This window comes from Malaclemys terrapin, chromosome 8 (genome assembly GCF_027887155.1).
Source record: "Malaclemys terrapin pileata isolate rMalTer1 chromosome 8, rMalTer1.hap1, whole genome shotgun sequence".
Lineage (NCBI taxonomy): Eukaryota > Metazoa > Chordata > Testudines > Emydidae > Malaclemys > Malaclemys terrapin.
The window spans coordinates 1,879,332-1,893,151 of NC_071512.1; the positions used below are offsets into that span (position 1 = coordinate 1,879,332).

At 46.7% G+C, this 13,820-nt stretch overlaps 1 long non-coding RNA gene across 1 annotated transcript; it reads left to right on the forward strand.

The window, feature by feature from the left end:
- Nucleotides 1-1,722: 1,722 nt before the first annotated feature.
- LOC128842273 (uncharacterized) lies at nucleotides 1,723-8,292 on the forward strand. The gene is made up of 3 exons (XR_008445956.1): nucleotides 1,723-1,792; nucleotides 6,704-6,746; nucleotides 7,412-8,292. It is a non-coding gene; the product is annotated as an uncharacterized LOC128842273 (long non-coding RNA).
- Nucleotides 8,293-13,820: the final 5,528 nt, after the last annotated feature.

Sequence of the window (13,820 nt, forward strand, 5' to 3'; positions counted from 1 at the left end):
GGATGGTGTCCCTAGCCTCTGTTTGCCAGAAGCTGGGAATGGGCGACAGGGGATGGATCACTTGATGATTCCCTGTTCTGTTCATTCCCTCTGGGGCACCTGGCACTGGGCACTGTTGGAAGACAGGATACTGGGCTAGATGGACCCTTAGTCTGACCCAGTAGGGCCGTTCTTATGTTCTTAATTTCAGCACAGACTTAAATTGGGCTATTGTTTTTGCACCCTCAGTTTTGTGGGTACAAATAACTGCAGGTGCAGTTCCACATCCATAATTAGTTGTGGGCACAATGATAGAGTCATAGGACTGGAAGGGACCTCCAGAGGTCATCTAGTCTAGTCCCTTGCACTCCTGGCAGGACTAAGTATTATCTAGACCAGTGGTTCCCAAACTTGTTCCGCCACTTGTGCAGGGAAAGCCCCTGGCGGGCCGGGCCAGTTTGTTTACCTGCTGCGTCAATGCAGATTCGGTGGATTGTGGCTCCCACTGGCCGCGGTTCGCTGCTCCAGGCCAATGGGGACTCTGGGAAGTCCTGCGGATGTGGCAGGTAAACAAACCGGCCCGGCCCGCCAGGGGCTTTCCCTGCACAAGCGGCGGAACAAGTTTGGGAACCACTGATCTAGACCATCCCTGACAGCAGGGCCGGCTCCAGGTTTTTTGCCGCCCCAAGCAAAAAAAAATAAGGATGGAACGCTGCTCCTTGAAAAGTGCCACCCCAAGCACATGCTTGGGACGCTGGTGCCTAGAGCCAGCCCTGCCTGATAGGTGATCGTTTAAATTTCTCTTTAAAATTTCCAGTGATGGAGATTCCACAACCTCTCTAGGCAATTTATTCCAGTGCTTAACCACCCTGACAGGAACTGGTTATCTGGGTGCTGGAGACAGGAGCGCTTCTTAAACTGTTTTCAGTTTAGTCTGCAGCTTTGGGAGCCGGGGTTCGGACCTGGGTCTGTGTTGCAGCAGACTGGCGTGTCTGGCTTAACAAGGCAGAGTTCTGAAGTCCCAAGCTGGCAGGGAAAACAGGCTCAGAGGTAATCTCAGCACATCAGGTGACAGTTCCAAGGGGTCTCTGTGACCCAACCCATCACAGCCTCATTTAACCCTCTGGAGAGTGAAGAATAATGGAAAACTCATTAGATTTTGAGTTGTGATTTCAATCTAGTAAGTTTCAATAGCGTCTGGGTGTCTCAGACACAATACCAGTCAGAGGGAATGGTCCTTCCTCCCAGCGCAACATTCCTTGCTCTCCCGCAGGAGAAAAGGAGAGAGTATGCTGTGTGCCCATAACTTACATCTCCTGAGGCCCAGTCCTGCGCTTTCACTGCAAGACCCTCCTTCCTCATTAGTCAACTTTTCAAAACAGGGCCCAGAGAAATATTCATTCTATCCCTCCTCTCTGCCAGGCAATAAACCCCCGCATCTCCTTTCCTCACGAGCCCCAGGGAGCAATTTGCACACCTAGCCCATTGTTCTTAGCAGATAGAAATTAGAGCCAGGACTAGTTTGCAGATAAACATTTCCTTATCTGTCACTGAGCAGGAAGCATTCCTTAGCACTCGGGGCAGCCCCACCCCCAGCCACTGCTGCTCCCCGGCTCCAAAAACAACAGCAGAGGGTGTTTTCACAATCCCGGTGGCCGGTGTATATGTGTGTGCGTGTGAGCTCCATTGGCGTGCATTGTTAAGGCACACGTAGCTCTAACAGACTGAACGCCGGGCCAACCAGCCGCCTCCACCATGAAAATCGCAGGTGTCTTTGTCCTCCTCGCTCTGGCACTTCCCTGCTGCTTCTCAGGTGTGTCGCTTTCACTGTAGCTGGTAGAAAACGCTCTGAACTCTGGAAATCACGACTGCTAAAGGGAAAGGCTCAGTGTCACCAGGGTATTCAATTATATTATTCATTAACAATCACTGACGTCTTGGCAACGCTGTGCAAGGCATGGGCCCGGAACCAAGTAGTTACCAATCTTAAGTAGCATAGTAAAGGGAGGAGGAATAGCTCAGTGGTTTGAGCCTTGGCCTGCTAAACCCAGGCTTGTGAGCTCAATCCTTGAGGGGGACACTTAGGGATCTGGAGCAAAATCAGTATTTAGTCCTGTTAGTGAAGGCAGGGGGCTGGACTCGACTCAATGACCTTTCAAGGTCCCTTCCAGTTCTAGGAGATAGGATATCTCCATTTATTTATTTAACATAGTTACCAATCTGGTCCCTTTATAAGGATGGGGAAGTTGAAGAATTGGAGAAGCGGCTCAGTCTAATGGGAGCCGATTTCTTCCTAAGAGATATTACTGCCAACCCCGGACAGTTGGCTCCCTGCACTGTAACGTCCCTGAGTTGTGCCCATTGACCTAGTGGAGGGGGGACTCTGGTACTTGTACTTTGAAAGGAAATTCCGGCAGCATAAGCAGCTTTCCATGATTGGAGGGGACTGAGGGCTACCCCATGGGAGGAAGTGGGGATGGTGCTGGCTCGGTCGGCTCCCAGGTGCCTTGTGGGGCAGCGCTGGGTCTGTCTGCTCTGACAGTCACTGCCCCCCGATGGAGTAGGCAGAGTAAAGGAATGCCATCCCAGTTAGCTTACACTGCTCAGGGGGCCTCTCCGTGATCCAAACCTCCCTGGCAGGGTGTTTCAGGGCGAGGAGGACACTTGAAGCCAGGCTGTCAGGGGAGTTGTAGGGCCGGGGAAGCAGGACAGAGGTGCTGGAACTCTGCAAGTATCCAAAGATCAGCACCGACCTCAGACTCCCCATGTCTTTTCCACTGAGCAGGGCAAAGCACGGGGCAATTCCGATGAAAGTCTGTGAGTGGAAACTCCTGGGGCCGGATTCTGCTCTTTGGTCCCGCAGTCTGTGCAGTTACCCAGCTGTCAATGAGAGCAAAATCAGGCTCTGGAGTTTTTTCCCACAAAGGGGTGACCTGCTCCTCAGATTTCAGACATGCCAATACTATTTTGAAACATCTTGTTTGAAATGCATTTTGTTTGCTGATCAATAAGACCCATTTTCTAGGAAGGAGTACGGCAGAAAGGGATCTAGGGGTTATAGTGGACCACAAGCTAAATATGAGTCAACAGTGTGATGCTGTTGCAAAAAAAGCAAACGTGATTCTGGGATGTATTAACAGGAGTGTTGTGAGCAAGACACGAGAAGTCATTCTTCCGCTCTACTCTGCTCTGGTTAGGCATCAACTGGAGTATTGTGTCCAGTTCTGGGCACCACATTTCAAGAAAGATGTGGAGAAATTGGAGAGGGTCCAGAGAAGAGCAACAAGAATGATTAAAGGTCTTGAGAACATGACTTATGAAGGAAGGCTAAAAGAATTGGGTTTGTTTAGTTTGGAAAAGAGAAGACTGAGAGGGGACATGATAGCAGTTTTCAGGTATCTAAAAGGGTGTCATAAGGAGGAGGGAGAAAACTTGTTCACCTTAGCCTCTAAGGATAGAACAAGAAGCAATGGGATTAAACTGCAGCAAGGGAGGTTTAGGTTGGACATTAGGAAAAGGTTCCTAACTGTCAGGGTGATTAAACACTGGAATAAATTGCCTAGGGAGGTTGTGGAATCTCCATCTCTGGAGATATTTAAGAGTAGGTTAGATAAATGTCTATCAGGGATGGTCTAGACAGTATTTGGTCCTGCCATGAGGGCAGGGGACTGGACTCGATGACCTCTCAAGGTCCCATCCAGTCCTAGAATCTATGAATCTATGAAAATCTGCTATGCTAAATCATCAAAAGTTCTTTTGCTATTCACTAATCTAGCTCCCCCCCAGGGCCACTAGTACAGGAAATATTCTATCTGTCTGGTCATTTTATGCCACACTCATCACAATAGTAGCTTGTCTGTCATTCCTTAATATTTCCATTCAGTTATTCTGCAAACCAGTTAGCACATGATATGTAATTATCTCAGTCATTCTGCACCCTTTTATATTTCTGCTTCTGTTTTGGTTCCAGGTATTGCTAGCCAAAACAGGAATCAGGTTACTCCAGTTCTTTCTGTTCATTTCTTGTCACTTTATTCTGATGCTTTATTATGGATAAATGGTTCCTAATCACATTGTTCCCAAGATCTAGGTGTTGGGAAAATCAATAAAATCAATGACAAAAGGGAAATTGCCCCAAGCCCTTATGGTTAAGAGTCAGGCATATCAAAAACCAGAGCCACCCCAGTAAAACAGCACATAGCGAGTAAACCCCAGAGATTCAGACTGAGTCATGCTGATTATACTGGCTGAGGATCTGGCCCCGGGTTTCCAGACAGTTAACAACTCCAGATATCATTGCAGGATGTAGCATAATCTGTGGTTAGATTGTGTGAGATACAGAGAGCAACAGGGCAGCTAAACTGCGCTGAACAAATATTGTGCGACCGTGCTTGTGCAGCACTAAAGGAGCTTTGACCTGCCCTAGGCTCTTAGTTAAGTTTCCCAGAACAAGGGTAGCTCTGCCCCCTAGTGCATATGTCTAGAGCATGTTTCATGAGCTGGTTTTGCAACACTGCGCAATGTGACATACTGCGCAGCGAATGCTACATGGTAAGGTACTGGAAAGGAAATGCATTTTGTTTACAAAGCACACTGGTGTGTAGCACTTTTTAAATCACTTGCTGACTGCGTTGTGATCACATTGTCTAGACGCAGTCAGAAATATTGGCATTAGCGATGATTGTACGGCAGTACATCGCCAGCCTGCAATATTCCATTATTTCAAACCTGCCCTTATTTCCAGACATCTCAAAAGTATATGTCCTCTCTGAGGGGTGTGCGTCTCTTGCAACTTTGAAATTTTAAAACGAGGAGGGTTGAGTTTTCCAAGAGCAAATAAAGTGTCTGAAAATTTTCTTATTGAAAAATGCTTATTTTTACCTTCTGAAAACTCAAATTAGCTGTACAGGTTTCTATGAAGCTTTCAGCAATTAAACAATTCCTTTCTGCTGTGAGACCGGCCATGAAAATATCAGTTGCCAAAGGTATTTTATTTAGAAATGTATTACACACCTGAAAATAGGGGGTTGGAATGAAAATGATACCAAAAATGTAGACACCCTAAGATTCAGAAATGGAGGGTACTTTCACAGCCACAATTGGCTCTCCCTGTATCTACCTCACATCTCTTCTTAACCCTCCGGAAATTGCCACATAATGATGTTGGGCTCTGAGCGCTTCAGGAGGGAGGTTCTAATACTCAGTAACGCTCAGTATGGGATATCTCTGTCCTGACGACTGCTTTGTCCCAGGTTACTTGGTGATACTTATGGAGTGAATAGATCTAGGGTGAAAAATGTTGAAATTTTTCAATGTAATGACCCATCTGTGCAAGTCTCAGGCTTCTCCTCCCCATGGCTCACATGGACAGCGCTAAACCGTATCGACACCCGGCATGGAAAATGCCCATACTCACTCCATAGATGGAAAGTGTGGGAGCCACCGAACTGCGACTGTGGCGTAGTGCTAACGGCCGGACACATCACGGACGATTGCCCACTCCATGCTCATCCTGGAGGTGTCTCAGCCATTCACATGCTCTGGACTGGACAAGAGACCTTAAGAGGCAACTGTAGCCACACCGTTGTTTTCCCTGTTCCACTATTGCCATACAAAAGGAGAATGCTAAAAAAGGACGTATTTTACAGAAGCGCTTCCCATTTCCCACCAGCTCTAATAGCAAGACACATAACGGTGGAACTTAACAGCCACATCTGGCAGCGTGAGAATTCACACAGCGCTGACACAGCTCCCAGCATGCACTGGACTCAGTGAAACCCCTGGGATGGCTTCTCTCAGCACTGGCTCTCTCCTTCGGGCGACCTGAATTGCTGGTCAGGAATCTGGAGGGGATGTCTTGAAGACATGATGCTGACCACAGCAAGGAATGGTTGTAAGGGAGCGTCCCATGCCTGACTATTGCTGCAATGTGCTTTCCCATCAGCCCTGGAGAACGGGAGAAGACTCCTGCTGACCACCTCCCCATTCGGACTGCAGCAAACGATTGCAGATGTCGGCCCCAAGTGACTTTTCCTCTATCATAGAGAGAAGAGTCCAGATGAGGAATGTAGGGGCAGGACGATTACTCCCTATAATAAAGGCCACACTCATTTTATTTGATTACTTCTGCAGCTTGACTGCACCCGGTACAACCAAGAACCGTTTGTGTACGATGGCGAGTTACTATGCCCAGAAGTGGTTCTCTTTGTCTGCGGCACAGATGGTGTCACCTACTGGCACGAATGCGAGATCTGTAGGCTAATCTCGTATGTACCTCAGGGCCGAGCTGCAAATATCCTTTGCTGGAAGTATTTTCCTCAAAGAAGGAGAATAATGGGCTAGTTTTGCTTAGAATCGCAGCCTCTCACTATCCTCTGCGATCCTCCCACATCCCTCAACACCCTTCCAGGGCCCCTCACAGCACTTCAATTCACAGGGGATGGGGAGCACAGACTACACATCCCAGCACGTCGAGTTCAGACAGACGAGGCAGCTTTATCCAGGGGAATGAGCACCAATTGGCCAATACTAATAGCTCAGTGATGCTGGCACCAGCGGGTAGTTGGTGGCAAATATTCCCTACCAGATAGATCCCTTCCCTATTGGATCTACAGGGATTTTTGATTAAACATGTTGGTAGTTTCTGTACAAGGTATTGAAGTGAACTGATCTCCTATAGCAATCAGTGGTTTTCACTAACTGCTCTCTCTCTCTCTTTCTCTAGAAAAGGAGTTGATGTTAAGAAAGAACATGAGGGAACATGTGGGGTAAATCCAGTTTTTATTAATTAGACTCATAGATTTTAAGGCCGGAAGGGACCATCATGATCAACTAGTCTGCCCTCCTGCACATCGCAGGCCACCGAACCTGGCCCACCCGCTCCGGCAATAGACCCCTGACCTCCGGCTGAGTTACTGACATCCTCAAATCATGGTTTAAAGACTTCAAGTTACTGATAATCTGCCATTTACACCAGTTTAAACCTGCAAGTGACCTGTGCCCCATGCTGCAGAGGAAGGTGACCCCCCCACCAGGGTCTCTGCCAATCTGACCTCAGGAAAATTCCTTCCCGACACCCAATATGGCAATCAGATAGACCCTAAGCATGTGGGCAAGACTCACCAGCCAGACCCCTTTATTTATTTCCATTTTGGCATAGAAAAGACAGAAGGATGTTCCAACGCTAGGCTCCCTTGCCATAATAATTCATCACACACAGTCCAACATCAACTCAAATACTAGCAGCAAATTGACAACCATTCTCCCCATAAAAGAAGCCAGTCTTCAAACGAACAATATCCCCATCTCAGTCCCTAAAAAACCCTAATCCCCTAAATAAAAATCAAAAGTGTTCTGATGATGGCTCTATCTTACGCGCCGTGCTCGGGGTGAGTATGGGCTATCTAACGGCTACATATGTTTTTTCTCTCAGATGTCCACGTTGGAGCCTCTCTCTCGTACTGAGGTTATAGACCCGGAAACATAAACTGGAATGGTTCTTTCAGCTCTGTGTCCATGGAAACGTTGATCTCACTCATTCTGACAGAGGAGACCAGGAAATCTGTACCTCAACTTCCTCAAGATGATACCTGACTGACCTGCTGACATACACGGCGTATTTGCCTCCCTGCACGTTTCTTCAGCTTTGGGGTCTTTCCAGCTGGCTCTAAAATTAGAGGAAATCCTTCCCAAGAAATCCCAGGGTCATCTCCTCACTGTCATGCAAACTGCATCCCAAAGTGAACCTTAGTCACTGTAAAACTACTCACTCATGGTCCCAAAGAGTGAGGGCTGGAGACTGTTGTAACGATAGTCATTGCAAATGTTTTCATTTTTACCTCCACTAATTATCTGGGAATCATTTTCTCTGGGGTGTGATTGAAGAGTCTGGGATCCGCTGATGAATAGCCCTATAGGAGAATTAAGTATTATGATAATTACGCATTGATTTTAAGGCAGAAGAAGGGGCCACTGTCCATGTCTGTTCTGACCTCCTATGAAGCACAGGCCATAAAAAGTCACCCAGGAAATCCTGTAGTGGAGGGAATTTCCCCTGCCTAGATTTAGTCTCCAGACGGGGGTCAGCTTACCCTGTTGGGATGTTGTAGCAGGACCCTTTGCTACCCCACACCCTGCAGGCTCCGCCCACTGGCACAGGCTGCCTGACTCTCTCATAGACTTGCACAATGCCCGTCCCTCAGCTGCTGAATGGTTTAGACACTCAGACTAGCGTACTTGGCTTGACTGTCTGTGTAGATGCAATCGTAAGACAATATACTCCCCACCCTGAAACACTGGTGTCTTACTGGCCCGGGGTCAGCCTCGCATGAAGTGTCTTAGCCTCAAAAATAAACATAATAAAACTTCCTTTGTGATTATTTTTTGACTTCCTGTTTCACGAATGCGAGTCCTTTCCAGCGAGCTCAGGAGGGACTATGCCCGAGAGTGATATTTCCAACAAAACTACAGAGAAAAGGACCAAACCCAGAAGAGGTTCCTCATTCTGACCCAGGCAAAACTCTCACTGGAGCCAGTGAGTCAAAGCCTGCAGTCTCATAGCTAAAATCATTCTGCCGTTTCAGGGTATATCTGCACTGCAGACTGAGGTGCATTTGCAGTTCGGGTCGACATACCCCTGCTGGCATGGCTCGAAGTAGCAGGATAGAATGCGGCACAGTCTTTAGCAGGGGCTGCACCAGCCCCACGGGACCCTAGGTATGTACCCACATTGCTAGTCCGGGTTGAAGCCTGTTGTGACAATGCGGTTCTGGCGGAACCCAACTGAGAGTGCCAACTCAGGACAAATTGCTCAAATAGGGCAGCTACAGCCCAAGGCCGGGGTTTTTCCACCTCTAAGGCAAACCAAACCAGCCAGACTAAGACTTCGGTCTCACCCCACTGGCTAACCGCAAGTCTCACAAGCAATCTCCTAAGACACTCCAGTTTCCCAGTATTACCACCAGTGCCACACGTTATGGGGACAAATGGTTATAAAACCAATACCCCAGTAAAAGAAAAAGGTTCTCCTGATCCCAAAGGACCAAGCCCCAGACCCAGGTCAATATATAAGTTAGACCTTACCCACAAATCACGCTGTTGCCAATCCTTTAGAATCTAAAATCTAAAGGTTTATTCATAAAAGGAAAAAGATAGAGATGAGAGTTAGAATTGGTTAAATGGAATCAATTACATACAGTAATGGCACAGTTCTTGGTTCAGGCTTGCAGCAGCGATGGAATAAACTGCAGGTTCAAATCAAGTCTCTGGAACATCCCCAGCTGGGACGGGTCATTCAGTCCTTTGTTCAGAGCTTCAGTTTGTAGCAAAGTCCCTCCAGAGGTAAGAAGCAGGATTGAAGACCAGATGGAGATCAGGCATCAGCCTTATATAGTCTTTTCCAGGTGTAAGATCACCTCTTTGTTCTTACTGTGGAAAGTTACAGCAAAATCGAGTCTGGAGTCACATGGGCCAGTCCCTGCATACTTTGCTGAGGTACAAGGCGTATCTGCCTTCTCTCAATGGGTCCATTGTATAGCTGATGGTCCTTAATGGGCCATCAAGCAGGCTAGGCAGAGCTAATCTCAGCTTGTCTGGGATGTCACCCAGAAGCATAGCATAAGTTTGCCATACAGACAGTATAGAGCCAATATTTATAACTTCGACTACAAAACTGATACATACATATAGACAGCATAATCATAACCAGTAAACCATAACCTTGTCCTAGACACCCCATTTGACCCCCTTTATACAAGATTTGGGTGCCACTACAGGACCTTGGTTGCAACAATGATCTATATGGTCCCAGTTTATGTCAATAACGTCACACCCCCAACGCAAAATTGATGCAGGAAGGGATGACACAAACATCACTGACTGCATCCCAAGAGCTCCCCATCCTGGGTTCTGTCTCACTACAGCTAGTATTGGGTTAGAAGCCGTACCAGTGTATAACAGAAATGGTTTATCAAAATCATGTTCAACCACATGATTGAACCTCTTTACAAACTCAAGGTAACACTTAGTTAGAACAATAGTGGATTGGATCTGCTGTGGCAGCATGGTTCCTGTATGTGCCATGTGATCTTGCCAAGAGCTAAAGAAGACTGCTACTTTATCCATACAAGCTCGGGCAAATGTTTGGAACCCAATTAACATGGAATAAATGCAGATATTAATGTTCTTCATAGTCCAGGAATCTTGGCATTTAGCCATGAAAGCAATATGGTAGTGTGCCTCAGTCTTCCTTTTCATACAGCACATTAGGTCTGGAATGTCTTTTCCCCTGTGAAAAGTTCCCATATTGTTTATAGGCATTACCTGTGAAACCCCAGTGTAACAAGGCCTTTTAACATAACGTGTGTTTTCATGTATTCCTTTTAACATGTTCAAGGGATTCTCCAAAAGATTAGGCACATTGTTAATTACAAAATTTAGCAATAACAACAAGTTCATTGCAAGTGTCCATCTACAGTCATGTTTGTCATGCCACACCTTTGGCTCAATACCATTGGAGTTTGGGCATTTTAGGGTTAACCTGTGGCTTCCCTTTGCAAAATTCAGCGTTCTCTTTCCTCCTTGTCCTGCAGGATCAAACCCCGATTTCTCTTGCTTAACAGAATTCACTGGCTGATGGGGTGGGCCCTCTGTGCTAACAGCTATTAGCAAGTCCTTCCTTTCCCAGCCAGGCAAGTAATTTGCACTACCCCAGACCAGAGCCAGTCCACCAGTTTTCATATTCGTAACTGCTATCATCTCCAAGGCTGGACTCTGTCTTAAAGAGATACCACACAAATTCAAAGAGTCTGCGGGTGAGAGTCTGCTTGCTCTCCCCCGCATCCTCAAGCATTTAGCCATAAAACTGCTCTGCTCTGACACATCAGTAACCAAATCTGTCCTCAAACCCTGAAGCACAAACTGCTCATTTAAAGAATCAGAAAGGAGACATTCCTGTTCCAACACCATTGTCTCCCCAACAAGTTGGCCCCACACAGCCACTCGGTTATAGGGATGCCTCAATTCCTTAACAACTTTTACTTCCTCTGAGACCTTCTCAAAGCTACCCACACTGGATCTTTTAAAAGGAAAGTCAGAGGATCCATTCACAACAGACAATTTTTGGCTGCTAGGAACTGAAACTTCCTTGATTAAATCACTCTCACACCCTTCAGTTGCAGGGAACTGCTTGCACCGAGTACCATGAGGATTCCTTTCTCCAGGAGCTTTTCTAAGCAGCAATTCACCCCTCACAGAAATTCTGCCCTTACCCTCTTCACCTAGGGCTTGCTCTAAAGGCACACTTTCCTGAGCAACAACAGACTCTGTCTGGGTCTTACTTACATTCAGGATCACCTCTGGCCCATCAGGCAGATCTCTACACAATCCCCTTTCAGGTGAACCCATAGGCTTCCTAGTTAAAAGGTTAGAAATACTTCCCTTCTCTTTGCCACACACCAGCTTAGGAATTTTTTCCTTTTTGCTACAAGTTGTTAAACTGTCCGTAGGTAACACAACCAAATTACCTTTCTGCTCTCCTTGTGCCCTGGCTAGGGTATCACCCGGATCAGACAGAGTTGTTACACCCTTCTCCAACCACACATGAGCAACAGGCCCAATACAAGCATCAGAATTGTCTGGTCTCTGGGATTTTGCTAAGACACTAACTGGATGCAACCTAGCTATGGTGCCATTCTCCCCAGCAGATGCAAACTTAGGACCATTCCCTTCCTGGGCTTTAGTTGAATCCAGAACCAACTCTGAGACAACTAAATTACTCTCAACCATCATAGGCCGAAAGGCACCTTCTGTCTGCTCCACAGACAAAAAAGAGCTGGAGACGCATTTTTCTTTACTGGACATATAGTTTGGGATTTCATTTCCCTTGTCCCAGCACACCGGGCTGTTCACAGACAACTGCTTGGAGACTGGGGTAGCTTCCTCCATAGGCAAGTCAATACCCCTGACAGACACAGGCACATTTCCTTCACTGTCACTATTCTTCGCACAGGAAACAGACAAGGTATAGGGACACTCATCTTTCACTCTCCTTGCCTTCCCAAACTGCTGACTAGATAAAGCCATCAGCTCACAAGACTGCCTAGGCTTATCCAAAATCTCCTTGTTCTCCTCTCCCTTCGCTTGATCTAATTCCAGATTTACTTCTGAGACATTAGATAGATATTCAGAAACTCCATTCACAGCCAAACAGCTACTTTCCAAAGACAAACTTTTGGAGAAACCCTCCATAGGCACAACCTTAGGATCAATCCTCTCTTGTGCCTGGTTTGTGTTAACTTGACTGACCATAGCTTTAATATCATTTCCAATCATAATATCCTTAGGGATTATGTCTTTTACTCCCACAACCATGGTGCCCTCCAATCCCTTCCATTTCAGGTGGATTTTAGCCAAAGGCACCCTGACAAAATACTTAGATAAGGCTACAACAGTTACATCTTCACCTGGCAAATAATCTTCCTTCCTGACCAGACTTGCTTTAACCAGAGTAATATCTGCTGCGGTGTCCCTCCATGCCATACACCTTACTCCATTTACTTCTGCACTGCTAATAAACTTTGCATTATTTCCCCCATATTTAGCTCTAATGTGAGTTTTAAGGTCAGATTCTTCCGAGACCACAGAAACAGCATTTGCACACAGGGCACCAATGCTGGGCTCTGTGTGGCTTGCCTGTGAGTTTACAACAACAGGGTTAGCATTGGCCGTGGCATTTGGGGTTGCTGGTTTTGGGCTGCCCTTCAGTGTCGGGCAGTCTGGTCTCATGTGGCCCAGCATACCACAGTGATAGCATGTAACCTGTTCCATCCTGGGATGTGAGTTCCTACCCCCCGGACCCCCTTGAACTCCTTTAGAAGAGTCAGGTTTATTTTTAAATCCTTCCCTCCTCTTGAACTGGGGAGAATGGTGATCAGTTTTCCCCGGGGTTTTACACCCTTCTCGAGCCCTGTTTTGGGTATGGGCATCCGCAATCTCTGCTGCCCGTAGGACTGACTCAGGGTCCCTGTCACACACAGCTGCTCTCACATTGTCCGGCACAATGTCTAAGAACTGTTCCAAAGTTATTAAATCCAGCAGTTTTTCAAAACTCCCATGAACCTTGGCTCCCATAACCCACTTTTTAACAAAACCCATCAGCTTATGAGCACATTCTACAAAAGTACAATCCTTAGACATTTTAAACTCTCTAAACTTAACTCTGTAAGATTCAGGAGTAACCTTGAACCGCCTTAACACAGAATCCTTAAACCGCTCATAATCTAAGGCTTCTTGTTCCCCCAAGTCATTAAACACCTCCCTGGCTTTTCCAGTCAGTCTGGTCAGCAGGACAGGCATTCGCTGACCCTCAGGGATCTGGTACAGATTGCAGAGGCGTTCAAAGGTAGACAAAAACTCCTCTATATCCTCAGTATCATTGTAAATGGGACACATCCTTTCCCAGTTTTTCTCATGGTGGGGGGGAATTGGAGTACCAGGTGGGGATGACTTTCTCCGCTCTTCCATTACTTGGAGCTGAAGTCTGGCCGTCTCCTGTTCCGCAGCGAGCAGCTCTAGACGTCCCTTACGAGCTCTCTCTTCTCTCTCATCAGCCTCCTTCTTTCTTTGATCAGCTTCTTTCTCTCTCTCTCTTTCTAACTCTGCTATTTTTTGCTTCTCCAGCAATCGAAGATCTGCTAGCTTCTGTTCATGCTCAAATTGCAGTTTACTTGTCACCCTTTGCATCCTAATTTTTTCTGCATCTTCTGCAGCCTCAGGTAAGGGCTGTGCTCTTGCCCCCTGATCACTGGCTATTAACAGATTTCTCAGTTCTTTCTTTGTAGCTT